The 14764-nt window shown below is 39.8% G+C and overlaps 1 long non-coding RNA gene across 5 annotated transcripts in view; it reads left to right on the top strand.

Moving 5' to 3' along the window:
- The window catches only part of LOC137180699 (uncharacterized), a 29435-nt gene extending 21031 nt beyond the window's left edge, over nucleotides 1-8404 (top strand). For 2 of the 5 annotated variants that reach the window (XR_010928051.1, XR_010928049.1), the window contains exons 6-8: nucleotides 925-1013; nucleotides 2726-2840; nucleotides 6208-8404. This is a non-coding gene — a long non-coding RNA (uncharacterized lncRNA). Of the gene's footprint in view, nucleotides 1-924; nucleotides 1014-2725; nucleotides 2841-3549; nucleotides 3950-6207 lie in introns of those variants that run through there. The other 3 variants (XR_010928050.1, XR_010928052.1, XR_010928053.1) reach the window with 3 other exon arrangements.
- Nucleotides 8405-14764: the final 6360 nt, after the last annotated feature.

Below are 14764 nucleotides of genomic sequence, written 5' to 3'. Positions count from 1 at the left end.
TCACATGCCATTAGGCCTATCACCCATTTCCCATATTGTTCAGGGTTTTTGCACTTGGTTCTTTGACCGCAGCTTAGACTGGGGTCCCTCATCCGCTTGTATGTCTGTGTTCCTCTGCTGAGTCAACCACAGAGAACATCTTAACCGCTCCCTACAATCCACTTTGTGTCCTTGTACAGGGTCTTGTCTGATTAGGCGTTGGCTAATTAGGTCTGACTAGCCAGGCTTTTAAGTCACACGCCATCTTGCGTGAAGCCTGGTTAAAAGTTGATGGATGTACGAGACATTAACTGTTGAGCAGAAGAGTCACTACTGATGGGACTTTCACTTCCTGACATGTTGGAGTGGTCAACGTCCAGGTGGCAGTGGTTACACCTTATGGCTGCAATTTGAAGCAGCCACCACCACTCAAAAACATGTTTAGTTTATTCTTATTTCACTTATATGTTTTACCTTCACTATGTGGAATGATGTATGTGCACAGTTTGACACTAGACGACTGTTTTCACATTTATCTGCTGAAAGTTTCTCTGTGCTCTGTGCTTTAAACCTGAGTTTAAGGTGTGTATGCACAAGCATGATTTTGCGACATCACAACTAGTGTTGAAGCCAATCGTGGTCCAGGACTTACACGAGAGTGATGCGGAAACTTGAAACCTCTAGTGCACAAACACTGAGAATGTACTTTTCAGTGAGGTAGGAGGCATCTTGTGTCCAGCAGTTAAATTTTTAAAATGAACAATATTTGAATTTTCATTAAGTCTGGATTTTTAATGAGAAAATTAAGAATCTTTTGCTAGGTGATAAAAACATATCAGACACAAATTACTCAGAGCAGAGTATATTTATATGTCTCAAAACATGTCTGGTATTTTTTTTAATATTCTGGATGATGTTTTTGGACTGTTTCTGTCTTCTATCCAGTGTCTTTGAAGGTTGCTGCCCGTCTGACGTCACCTCTTCTGCAGCATCATGTTCAACGCTGGTCATCAAGCGCCATACCTAATGCAGAGGTAGGCTGGAGGTGATCTTTAACAACGGTTACCATACATTATACAGATAAAATATGAAGCTTTTGCTCTAGTATTAAGAAAACAAATTCATTAATCAACATGGAAAATGTTGAAATGAATATTTCACCTCTTTGATAAACCTAATTTTACAGAAACACCTTTGAATCTGGACAGAAACAGTAATCAAAAATTATGTATTGTGTAAATCACATTTTTCAAACAACCAGAGAGGGATCAGCTGAAACAGTAACAGTAGTTGGGTGGATGTAGCCGTCAGAAATCACAAGATGGATAAGGAGCAAAAGCAGAGACAAGTGACAAAAAAACAAGCAGAGTAGTCAGATATTAATCTAGACATTTTAACTTTGTCATGAGAACAGTTGCCAGCTGCAAGGCGCTCTGCTGATGTTTAGCCTGAGGGTGTGACAGACAGGAAGGGATGTTATGCTATCACAGCGTTTGATCACCGCTGTCACAGGAGCACAGGTATCAGAGAGAGGCTTGTATCTCTCACAGCTGTTCAGACTCGGCTGTGGAGCTTGTTTAGATACTGGTGTAAATGGGCTAAGCAACATTTAACTTTGAAGATGTAAGCCAAGCTCTTCTTCCTTTAAATCCTCTCTCAAAAGTCATGTACTCTACAGTCAAGTGCAGCTCTTTCAAACTAAACAGACAGACCAGGCAAATAAACACGCGTGAGTCAACAAAGCAAAACATTAGTCTCCGAAGCTGTGTTGTGTTAACTGTGTGTTAATAGGCATCACAGTACAATTACTTGGCCTGCACATAATGGAAGTTTAATCAATGTATGGATCCTGCCCCCTACTGTCAATAATGAAAATGACATCTATAATCAATTAGTGGGTCCTCAGTGTTGATTGGCTGCAGCCTGACAAACCATCAGCAAAATGATTCCTTTCATTTGAACATTTTTTGGGAGAAATTTGATGTTCAGACACCAAACAGCCAGCAATTACGATGCAGATATTACAATACATGGCACTGTTGCTGCATTTTACTATCAACATAGAACTGAATGTTTAAGCGTTGCTTTGTATATGCAAATACGCTTTTACATGTCAAGGACATATATGTGAATGTGGACTTTGTCTAGTTGTGATATGTTACATTTTAAGATTAAAAATAAGATTAAAGTGACGTAACGAAAAAAGTAATTTATTTTTAGGGCTGCAACTAGCAATTATTTTCATTGTCAAATTATCTGCCAATTATTTTTACTTGATTATTTGATTATCGTTGTGTTTATAAAATGTCAGAAAAAAGTGAATAATACACATCACATCATTCTAAAGCCAAAGGTTTCGTCTTAAATTTGCCAGTTTTGTTTGACCAACAGTCCAAAACCAAAAACATATTTAATTTACTGTAATATAAAGCAGAGGAAAGCAGCAAACCCTCTCATTTGAGATGTTGGATTTGGGAAATGGTTGGCGTTTTTGCTTGAAAAATGCCTTAAAAGATGAACTGAGAATCAAATAGTTTCTGTAGATAAACTAATACAGTACATCAACTGACTAACTGTTTCAACTCTATACTGTATTTCTTCTCACTCAATGTGAACTTGTCACACACTGAGGTGGATAAACAGTGTATTCCGTTTAAGGAGTATAATGAGTAAATACACTGTTTTCAATGGATCTTTAATGCTTTTTCATCCAGCTTTTCCTTGTCATTCTCTCTACATTTGACAGAAAGGCTTTGAGGTCTGTCTGACTATCCACCTTGTGTTGTATGCAGGGAACACAGCAACCTCTTCTGGACAAAAGTGAAAGTAGCAGAGTGTGTGATGAAACCTACATAACACAAGTGAGTAACACCTATGAGTCTGACAAAACTAGGTTTACAAAAATTATGACGACCCTTCAGGAAATTAAATTGCATTTTATTGTCATTACTGCATTGCTGCTAAACAGTTATATCCACTGAAATTGAGCCATGACGTCTCATAGGAAATGTTAAAATCCCAAATGTCTGGCATTGCATCTCAACAGATAACTAACTAGTAATTTGACTTGAGAAAAATCATATTATTGCCTGGGGAAGCGTTAAAAAGTATTCCCTGATCAATGTATCTGATTAGTTTGCTTTGACGGTACACTGGTGAGCTAATCAGGCCAAAGGGATCAATGGAGCGGTTGTCACGCTGCCTTGCATTCCTTCTATCTTCGGATAACTACAATGTAAATGACTGGGTACTAAAGGAAACCCTACTGGGACGCATACTAAACTCTGCCTGTGCTCCATTGTGCACATGGGAATCTCTACAGACACTTAGCCAGTTCTTAATCAGTAGTGTGCGAAAAATAGGTCCCTATTACACAGCCCTCTCTGAGTCTCTTATCATCATATTTGTCAGAGCTGCTTTATTCATTTCCAGATCAGTTTCCTCAGACTGTAAACTTTACAGCCCTTGTAGCAAATCCTTGTGGTACGATCCTTATTGTTGCTGATAGGCTCTGAACCTCTTTCTTCCCCCTTCTCTCTGTCTCTCTCTTTCCCTCTCTTTCTTTCTCAGGCAGTAAGAGCTACGAGGCCACCAGATGCTCTCCCGGCCTATTTGTCTTGTCCCTTTCACAGACAAACTAATTGCTAAACAAAAGGTGCTGGCGTGTCCTGTCGAGTACCCTTGTAAATGCTTTACAGCCTCTATCCCATTCTGCCGGCTAGTTAAGTGGCTAATTATAAAAGGATCACAAAAGAGTCTGATTAGGGATGAAGGAGAGGAGGAGGTTGTGTTCCTATAGCCTTTGACAAGGGGGGCGGCCAACACAATTACCTCAACACAAACGAAATGCCACTGATGAAACTGCCCAAAGACATGCAGACGGATTCTTTGTTGCAGCCGAAATAGAGTTATCGTCGAGGCTATAATGCTACTTCTTTATAACCTGTGAAGTGTGGTGCTTATATGAATTGTGTTTATACACTCGGATGTACTTAGATAACGCAGGAGGGTAGTCAACCCTCAATCTGCTGATATTTCGCCGGTTAACCAATTCATCATTTGGTCTATAAAATGTCTGAAAATAGTGAAAAACGGTGACGATATTTTTGAGGTGTGGGGAAAGTTTGGAATAAATAACAATACTTCTGTGCAATTTAATGCAATCCAATACAACGCCAACACAAACGATGGCCTCAGAGTTGAATCAATCCCTCTCTGACAGCCTTCACAAAAACAGAACACGATGAGCTTCACAAAGGTAGTTTTTGTTGCAGTTGCAGGGCTACTGGATTGGATTGCATTATATTGTACAGGTGTAGCTGTTGTTGTTGCTTTTTGGAAACGAGGAACAACAAAGGGCAGAAAAGAAGGCTGAGAATGTTTCTTTTGATGCGTGTCTGTGTGTGCAAGCTTTCATCTGCTTCTGCATCTGTGAAAATGTGTCCCATCACCTGATGATGTGTTCAAGTGTGTGTGTGTGTGTGTGTGTGTGTGTGAGAGAGAGAGAGAGAGATAGAGAGAGAGAGTGTGTGTGTACTTGTGTGCCTGTCTGTGTATGGCCGAGAAAACAGAGAGCCCCTGACTCCCTATCTTGACAAAGTTGGGTAATTAACGACAGAGCCTATTAAAGGGAGAATATTCAGCCAGTGATAAATGGCTTTAATAACAGGGCCGTGTTCTCTCTAACAGAGACAGATCCTCCTGCCACCGTCTCCCTGCCCACCAGATAAAACTACCCAGACTCCCATCTCACTACCCTCTTCATCTTGCCTTTTCCCATCGGCAGTCTCGCTCCTTCTCTATTTTCTCTGTCTTTGTGTTTCCTTTTTCCTCACTTTTTAAAAAATTTTGCTTTTCTCTTAAAGATTCCATCATTCTGTCAGTCGGTATGCTTTTTTCCCCAAATCACGTTTGTACTTTCAAGGTTTACTCACGTCAGACAAGATTTAAATTGTATTCATGTACACAAAAGCACACTGTACAGTATTCTCAAATACACATATACATATATGACATTTGCATGAGTTAGCGCCACCTTTTCATCTACCTGCATGCATGTTTGTTTTTATGGACATGTTCGTGCATGTGTGTCTTGTAATACATCGTTAGCCTCTTTGTGAAGGGGCCATGCAAATTGGACAGTTAAGAAGCGCCAGAACCGATTTATGTTCCCGTGCAGCCCTTTAACAGGGGCTGTGCTACTGCTTTATGTGTCCTGGTGGGTTTTGGGGCAAGGGCTGACCCACAGGGGTCACATTCATCACAGCCCCGTATTGTGAGATTGGTCCAGATATCTGTCCTCATTAGAACAGACTGCTCTGAAAGTGAAAACATTCAAATGAGTGAGAGTTAAACAGCCGTCTCACCCACGTACATAATCAAATTATGTTGCAGTGTTAGGTGTGTGAGCTGAAGATTTATGAGATTTATTAAAATAGCATCTTGACCCTAATGGTATCTAGCCATACAGGTAGTTTTATTTGTCCAGGTTTTGAGATTTGCATGTTAGAGGTTTTCTGTGTCCCCCCAACACAGTGGAAGTGAGGGGAATTTCATTTGTGGTGCTCAAAGCATTAAAAAATTACACAAAGTAACAACATCTCATTGCAGAAACAATGTCTCAATTAGTTTGGATGATCCATGGAGCTGTGTTTTTGAGTAAATGTGGTACTGATTCTGGACAAACAGGAAATAAGGGAGAGAGAGATGCAAGGTCTCAGGCCGGGATGTTGCGGTTCATGGTCAGCGTCTTAACCCCCAAGCTACGAAGTCACTCCAAATATTTTCAGCTATAACATTTTAACTCTATGGCAACAGAAATCTACGTTGGTCCTGAAAGCTCAACGAACCGCAAATTAAGAAAACACATGCAAGAAGATTTGACAATACATGCACAAGTTAAAGAGAATGCTGCAAAGTGAGAAAACAAACAAATACAGAACACGCTTTGTTTATTTGCTTGTGTTTTGTGTTTTTGCATGTCTCATTTCATAACTTGCCATGTGTTGAGCTTTCAGGGCCATCATAGAAATCTCAAAGGCGGATATCTCAAAACCTGGGCAAATAAAATCTAAACTATCTGCATGGTTGGATATCTCTATAATTCAGTGAGAAGTGTTGTTTTGTAATTTAGGTGAACTGACCCTTTAAATTTGCATTCATGGAAGGAAGAATGTGTAAAAGATGATAATGAAAAAGTAAAAAAGTATTACTTTGTGTACTTTGCAGACTCAAGAACGCCTGGAACCCCAAGATCGGACAAAGACAGAAAACCACCACACAAAATTGCACTGCTGCAGTTTGGCACACACACACATACATTATATACCAAGTTCGTCTCCAAAGTGACTCCCATGTGTGGAGGGACCTTCATATAGAGGTTGTAGCATCAGGCACTCTCTCACAGGACCAAAGGCAGCAAGTCCATTAAATACACATGAGAGTCTAATTAGGGCCCCCCTTGTGCAGCGGGCTAGGAGGTGGGAGTCATCGGGGAACGACACTGCCAGGACTCTGACACCCAGAGAACACACTCTGCAAATTAATAGAGAATGACCAAGAAGTGCCTCTGTGACTGACTGGGACCTCTGCTTCCTTGGAGGCAAAAATGTTAAGTGCTGATTGCTCTCATTAAATTTGTTATAGTGATATAATTACGAAAATATGTCTGGAAAATGGGATGACGCTTGGTGTGTGGTTAGTTTGCATACTATGGTAAATTTGATATGAATGTTTAATATTTATATGGTTCTTGTGACCTTTAAATTAGAGTAGGGAAATTGTATTGTTGAGTACGTGTTTTAGTTTGTGGCCTCATTTTACTCGATGTGTCTGTTAATTCAAAACCATTAAACGTCCGTGTTGTGGTCCTCAGATGAATGATAGTCAACTATTCTGAACGAGATTAACATAACTGATCATTTTGCTAATTTGTTCTGAATTCAAGCAGGAAAGGGGACTCGATATTTCCCATTATAATTAGGTTGATAATAACATTCGGTGAATTATTGCACTTTTGTTATTCAGGAGGAAAGTCTTTCCTCTGCTGCGTGTCAGATGAGATATTAGTGTGGACATAATTCTTATTCTGGCAGCAGCACGGTGACTGATATTATTTAAATTACACCTCCTTGGGCAAAGTATTCGGAAATACTTTGCAGATGGGAATTCATCACAAAATGGTATTGAGAAAATGAGGGACATCAGGGTTTGATTACACTGACAAAAATGTCTTTTTTTTTTCAGACGGAAATGAGTAACAACAGACGGAGGTGTGCAGTGCGCTGAAAACTAGTCACATCCTCCCATAACCTTCCAGTCTGATGTATTTCACCACATCTATTCATTTCATGTGATGGACAGATTGATTCTTTCATTCTTCTTTTCAAAACTGTCCACTGTTTCTCAAGTCCAGCCACAAATTCTTGATTGGATTGAGATCTGGACTCTGAGTCGGCCACTCTAGGACATCAACATTGTAGTTTTTAAGCCATGTCTGTGTACCTTTGACTTTATTTCTGGGCTTATTGTCTTGCTGCAAAACACTTCTTCTCTTACTTCACAGGTTTCTTGCAGATTGCATCAGGTTTTCCCCCAGGATTTCCCTGGGCCCGTCCTGGGCCTGCTGCTGCAGACAAGCATCACCACAACATGATGTTGCCACCATCATGCTTCTCAGTGGGGATGGTATGCTTACAGTGCTTATAAAAAATACTCAACCCCCCCATGATTGGATTGATTTGCAACATTGAATAAAAGTAGATTTAATGTGGCTTTTTTGATACTGATGAACAGAAAAAGACCCTTTAGTGTGAAAGTGAAAACAGATCACCATAAAATTATTTAAACTCATTACAAATATGATATAAAAAATACATGTTTGCATAAGTATTCATCCCCTTTAATAGAAGAAACCTAATTCATCACTGGTGGTTTGTTTAAGTCACATAATTAGTTAAATCACCTGTGTGAAGTCAGGAGATTTCAATTGATTGTAGGATTGTAGTACAGCCAAACATGCCCTTTAGTCTGACGGCCAAGAAGCACAATTATGGTCTCATCAGACCGCAAAACCTTCTTCAAGCAGATTTCAGTCTCCGATGTGCCTTCTGGTTGACTGCACTTGATGTCATGTGAGTTTTTTCTAAGAGTGCCACTCTCTCCAATTTCAGCCTCTGAAGCCTGGAACTCCTTCAGAGTTGTCTCTTGGTGGCCTCCCTCACCGGTCCTCTTGCATGCTCTAGGCAGATTTACAGCTGTGTCATGCTCTTTCCATTCCTTAATGATTGATTTAACTGTACTCCAAGGGATGTTCAGTGACATGGAAATGTTCTTGTATCCTTCCTCTGACTCGTGCTCTCCAGTCACCTTTTCACATAGCTGTTTGTTGTGTTTCTGTTTGTTTGGCTACTGACTCACCAAGAGTTGGACCTTGGTGCTGCACACAGGTGATCTCCATTTAACGTCTAAAACCAATCAGCTGCACCACCTGTCCTATTAAAGCAGTGAATATTTATGTATTTTACATTTGTAAATAATCTAGATCATTTTGTAGAGATCTGTTTTCATGTTGACAACTTTTTTTCTGTTGATTAGTGTCATAAAAGCCACATTAAACCTACTTAAATCTACAATAAAACATGAAAACTTCTGAGGAGGATGAATAGTTTTTATCGATCATATAGATAGATAAACAGAGAGAGGGAGACCCATGTCAGTGGAACAGTGGCTCACCTGTACCTTTGGTGTTGTGCTCTGTATCTGTGAACTCCAGCAGCATCTCTCTCCTCTCCTCTGCACTGACTCCGCTCCGCTTTCTGTTCTTTTCTGCTCTGACAGCTTTGGCCTTTAAGCTTGGCACTGTTATCACATGGGCTTCACATTTTAACAAGAGCGTCATTAATGTCACCTCGCTGAGCATTCTGTCGCAGTGACTGACAGCTGTTTTGACATTCTCTGCCTCATCGACTGCGCACACATATGTAAGGCTGACTTACAATAATGCAATACTAAAAATGTCAGAGGCTCCATTTAACTTTATTGGTTATAAAGCCAGTGGCTAAGGGATTTTTTATGGCCCACTTTCTTAAATATCTTACTGTGAGATAGTGCTGTCTAAATTGTATTATACATTATAAACTTGTACAAGTATATGGCAGCAGCCACACAGGAAATGTGAAGCACACGTATACTTTTTATGGCACACAATTCAGTGTAAATCCTTGTGCAGATAATATACTTGTCCTCATTTGTGGACCACTACTGTATTCTCACACAGATGGGCAACCACCATGTCAGCCAAATGGCCTTCTGTCTCATACACAACAGACCCTTTCTGTTTACCTTTAAAGTGACAATATATCTGGCTCATGCCTATTCTGAGCGGCTACTGGCCGAGTTGTGCTGCACATTAACTGAACTTTAACCCCACATCTTTGGCCAGTGAGCCATAATCCAAACCCATTCCACATCTTTTAGTTTCTCGTACTGTTCCCATACTGTTCCATTACTTTGTATTATTATACCATATCTGAAATTACAATGTAATGGGCTGCTGTTAGACTTTTAACATAAACCTGCCACTCTCAGAATATTACAGCCACTTGTGAGGGAGGTTTATGTGTCTAGGTAGTTCTACACTTTTGGTAATAACCGGCCTCAATCTTGTCTTTCCTTTATGTACTGTATGATTGTCTGTAAGTCTGTCCGACACTAGCTGTCAGTGTATTACCCGTCTGGCCACAGTACCTCATTACTCATGACTTTTACATGTACCCTGGAGATATCAGCATTGTAAAATTAATGGTAAAACAGGACTGTCATACATATTTCCCTTTAAAAAAAAATTGCAAGGTAAAAAAAAAAAGCCACAACACGGGCTTCATCACATTTCACCAACATATTACTATGAGGAGAAGAACTCAAATTCCCAAAGTACCCAAAATGAATTACATTGTGGATTATCGTGTAATTATGGATCTTTCCAAAGTCTGATAGAGCAGGAAAATTGAGTTCTGAATATTTCATAATGCATAGCACCATCTTTGTTGAGGAAATTATTTAGGGATAGCATGCTCATTTGCAGAATGGATAAAGGTTCATTGCGAGGCACCAGAGTGCAGTAATTGGAAATCTCCAGTGATTCAAAGGAGTCATTCAAAGATGAGCATGTCTATTCTCTAACTGTTCACTCGGTTCATCATTAATCCTCAAGTCCGACACCTAAAACGATCAACCGCCATCAAAACCTATCAAGCCGTCGCCTTAGAGGTTATTTGTGCTACACATAAATCACACTGATACGACAAATGTGCACTTTTTTTTTTTTTTTTTTCTGTAGATGAGCCATCCCCCCTGAGCCACCATTTTTGAACCACAAGAGCCAAGCAATGGTAACTCACACACAGTCTAACCTTTGATTTTGATTCAAAACACATAATTGTGTTCAGACAGGTACAACTATCAGTATCAGACAATGAGAATAATTTTAGCACATAGCATGAGATAATACCAACATTACAGAGGGAAAACAAAACAGCCAAACAACTAAAGGTTGGATAAATTACACACTTATACTGTGTGAACACTCTGCCTGGGATGTAAAAGAATAATTTTGTCGCCTCTAGAAAACATATGAAGAAATGCCAGTTTTGAAAAATGTCATCTTTAAAAGGCAAATCTAAATGTCAGAGAGACAGATACTTTACACATAGAGAGCGCTGCCTTCTGGGCGTAACACAAAAGGCGTGAGAATAATATTTTCTCCCAGCTGAAATGAACTGCAATTACCCAGCATCAAGCATACAAAGCAGTACACTTGCATTCGCACTCACATAGCCCGGAGAAGAGCGTGGTCACTGTTTGCAACATTACTCAGGAAATCAGAGAAAGAGAACACAACAGGGGCAGAAATGTGCTTATTTAATGTCACAGGGAGAAATTAGACTTTACTACATTGCAAACTGCAACATGTAACAAAGCTTATATGAAATATAATTAAATTAGTTTAAGAAATTATAACATTTTTATAGCCTAGTTAAAAAAATAAACATTTTTTTAAAGTATCATCTTAATGCAATAAACTTTGTGCAACTGTTGATTCTTATGGATTGATGGGGAAAAAAAATATATTGACCGAAACGCAACATCACTGCATCTAATTGATTCATTAGAACTCACTGTGCAGCTGTTTCACAACACAATAAGTTTCTGTTTTCGTGACTAAACTTGTTGTGCATGTATGCTTCTGCATGTGAGTGTGTGCCATTCATACAGTATGTGTGTATACTCCTCTGTTTGTTTGTGTGTGGGCGAGAGTTTGACTTAGCTATTGGCATGAGGTCACAACTCTTACCCAGAAGAGAGCAAAGATAAAAACAAGTGGAGCAGCAAGCCCTGTTTAGGTCTAAATTTTGCATGCCGGTGAATGTCAATCTCATGAATAAGAAAAGTAGGAATCAAGCCTTCTTTGTGCCCTCAGTTTGTTTTGAAGTTTGTCAGTATGGAGGGTGCCATTACTTTTTAAAGGGGGACTACAAGCAGAGGCCTGAGTGGGTGATTCAACCCCATTTCAATCATCAGTGGAGCTTCTGCAGTTAAGTAAGTGAATAAAAAGCAAAAAAAAAAAAAGAGGTCCAAGCAAAGAAGAAGACAGAAGAAGAGAAGAGGTGAAGGAGACAGCAGAGATGGAGTCAAGAAAAACCAACAAACAATCACCTGTCTGCTGTCCCTGGTCATGTGTTTCTCTATAAATGGTTGAGGTCATGTGTGAGGTCAGGGAGAGCTAATCTTAACTCTGTGGCTGGAGGGCACCTTCAACCCACAGGGCATTTAGGTATCTCTTCAACCCTAGCGGAGAACCACCGGTCTCTTCTCTTAGCATGCAAATGAGACAGGAACAAATGTCCCGTCACTTCTGGGGCTCCATGTCCCAAAGTGCTTAACACTCTTCCTGTCAACCCCCTCTGCTCCAGCTGCTTCAGCCCCCTTCCTGCACCTCCCTCAACTCTTTTTCCTCCCTCTTATGTTCTTTAAATGAGCTTTCCAACTCCACTTTCTCGCAATTCAATTTTACAAGGCCATTATCCCGTGTGTAATGTGGAGGTTAAATATATCGGGGCAGACGTTATGTGAAAATAATTAGTGCTAATGAATAATGCACTCATTCAGCTGATGAAGGATGGTTGTCAGGGTAATGGAGTGCAAGGGAGGGGCCCCTCTGACAAATGAAATTAAAATATTTAAACACTGTTTTACGATATTACCGGGCCCTCACACTCTTTCACCGTTACCTACTCACTACATGGAGCAGGCCGGCCTCTTTGTGACATGATAGTTGTGCCATTACTCATGCACATCTGTCTCACTAAAGACAGAACTCGGATACAAGGAGGAAATATCCCCGCAACACACTTTTGCAGTATCTTACACGACAGCTAATCATCCCATCCCCGGTAATCACTTTTAGGACATCAGAGACGTCAATCCTATCGACAGCCCTCTGTATGTCTGCCAGACTGTATTTCGTTCCCTTTATTTATTGTCACTGAACTCATTCGGCCTCTTACGATCTCATTCTGCACCCATCATGTGACAATGAAGGATGTAGGTTTTAAATCGTCCAGTTTACAGCGCCCTCCCAGCCAATTGGCCTTCTTGAATCGATAATGGTGGACCAGGAGCTCTGCGACTGATGAATAGTGAAGCATCAACACCATTTCATTTGACGTGATGGTTGTCAGAGAGTACAGGAAAGTGCCTTTGACAGGGGACAGAGATCTCATGAGTTAACTCATAAAACTCTATAAGGTTTGATGTCAGTTCACCCAAATTATAGAAATGTATATTTTTTTCACTGACTTATAGTAAGTAGTATCCCACAGTGATGAAATGCAAGTACATTTATTTACATAAGAACAGTTTTGAGGAACTTTGTGATTCTACTTTGCTACATTTCAGAAGGAAATACTGTATTTTTTACTCCACTATATTTATTTTACTATAAAGTTACATTTCAGATTAAGATTTTACATTCAAAAACATAGTTTTTCAGTGACATAATGTCATCTATATTATACAGTGATATACTTGTAGATGGCACTACCCAACAGTAGATAAAGTTGGTAAAATTATCTCCACCTTGCCAATATTAAAATGCTGTTTACACATTAATGCATCAGTAACAATCAAATAATATATATGTGATAAATACAACACTCTGAATGGGGCCATTCTGCATAATGAGAATTTTGACTTTTGATACTTTAAGTACATTTTGCTGGTTTTAAGCCATTCATATGGGTTTGATTTTATTTGCCCAGCGTTTTTAGGTACAATTGAGGTGAGTGTAGTTTTGTTTGTAGGTCTCATAGCATTGAAAAATACAACACCATTGTGTCTCTCCAGAGACGATGTTTGATTGACTCAAGATACCAGCAGAGTTTGTTGTTATCAGTTTACATTAAAGAAACAGTTCCTACAAAAACTGTTCACAGTGTTCTGTAGAGTATCCTGAGTAAACGGGATACTGTGTGTGTATGTGATAATGCGCAACCATTCACCTCTACTGTTTTGAGGTATAAAAAACCTGGGCAAATAAAACCAAAACTATCCGCATGAATAGATAACACCACAGATATGTGAGAAAATATTTTCTAATTGAGGTGAACTGATCCTATACAACACCATGACAGAAGGTGTGACAAAGAAGTCATTTTTTAATCAAATTCTGCAACACAATATCAAATCGGGCCTCAAAATGTCACAAGTCGTGCAAGTCTTTAAGTCAGGATTGTGTTCAGTTTTCATAGGACAATGTGTAGCCGTTATCAAAAGGCTGTAAGCACTAAAGTGTGCTGGCTCTTTCCCTTGGGCTTAGCAAAGATAGCCAACACACTACACCCTGCCACATCTGACAACTTTTTTTTATTAATCTCATATTTTTCAGAATGGCGCCATATACATTTGACTTGTAAAACAGACCTAATTATGGGGCCTGTAGTATGCAAGCCACACATCAAACAGTAAGTTACAGTAAAAGCCTATGATCTCAGTCGCTTTCTCCCTCTTTTTCTCCCCTCCCTTGCCTCCACACACCAGAAACACTGATTATAACAGGGACATTAAAAGGGAATTACAGCGAAACAATTTACACATAATGTAGCAGTCATATGAACAGGGAAGAAGGATGGACAAAGATATAGCAGTATTAATAATACATGCTTTAATTAAGCAGCTGGGAATGCATAGAGCAGGATCAAGGCACAGGGAGAGACAGACAATGAAAGAAGCGTGTTAAGAAAAAAAGAGAGAGGAGAGAAGCAGTGAGAGAAAGACAGCTGAAGGAAAAGGAGTGAGAACGAGAGACCAAATGACAGAGAAAGTATAAAACAGGGTAAAAAGTGGAGGAGGGAGGAGGAGCGGAATATGTTGCTGTGGGTTTTCTGCGCACCGTGATTCATGGGCAGTAAATATGCAAACGCCTGATGGCCATAAGGCAATCAGAGGAGCGCCACTCATCTACATGTTGCACAGTGGGCTATAATCCATCTGAGGGGCAAGGAATAATGATACCAGGAAGCAGGAATAAGAGCAGGGCCTGTTTATTACCTCAGACAGATCCATAATGCATACAGATGTGAGGGAGGAGCGCAGCAGCCTCTGGCCAGAGGACTCCATTCAAAAGTATAGACAGTAATATTGTTTTTAGTATAATGAAAGACAATCTGATTTAAGCACCTATTAAGGCATATAAGTCTTCTGTCGTATAAAGTTTTAAAACAAGTGC

The sequence above is a fragment of the Thunnus thynnus genome, chromosome 1 (assembly GCF_963924715.1).
Source record: "Thunnus thynnus chromosome 1, fThuThy2.1, whole genome shotgun sequence".
Taxonomy (NCBI): Eukaryota; Metazoa; Chordata; class Actinopteri; order Scombriformes; family Scombridae; genus Thunnus; species Thunnus thynnus.
Note: the sequence above shows the minus strand (reverse complement) of the source record. Positions and strands in the feature narration are given on the sequence as shown.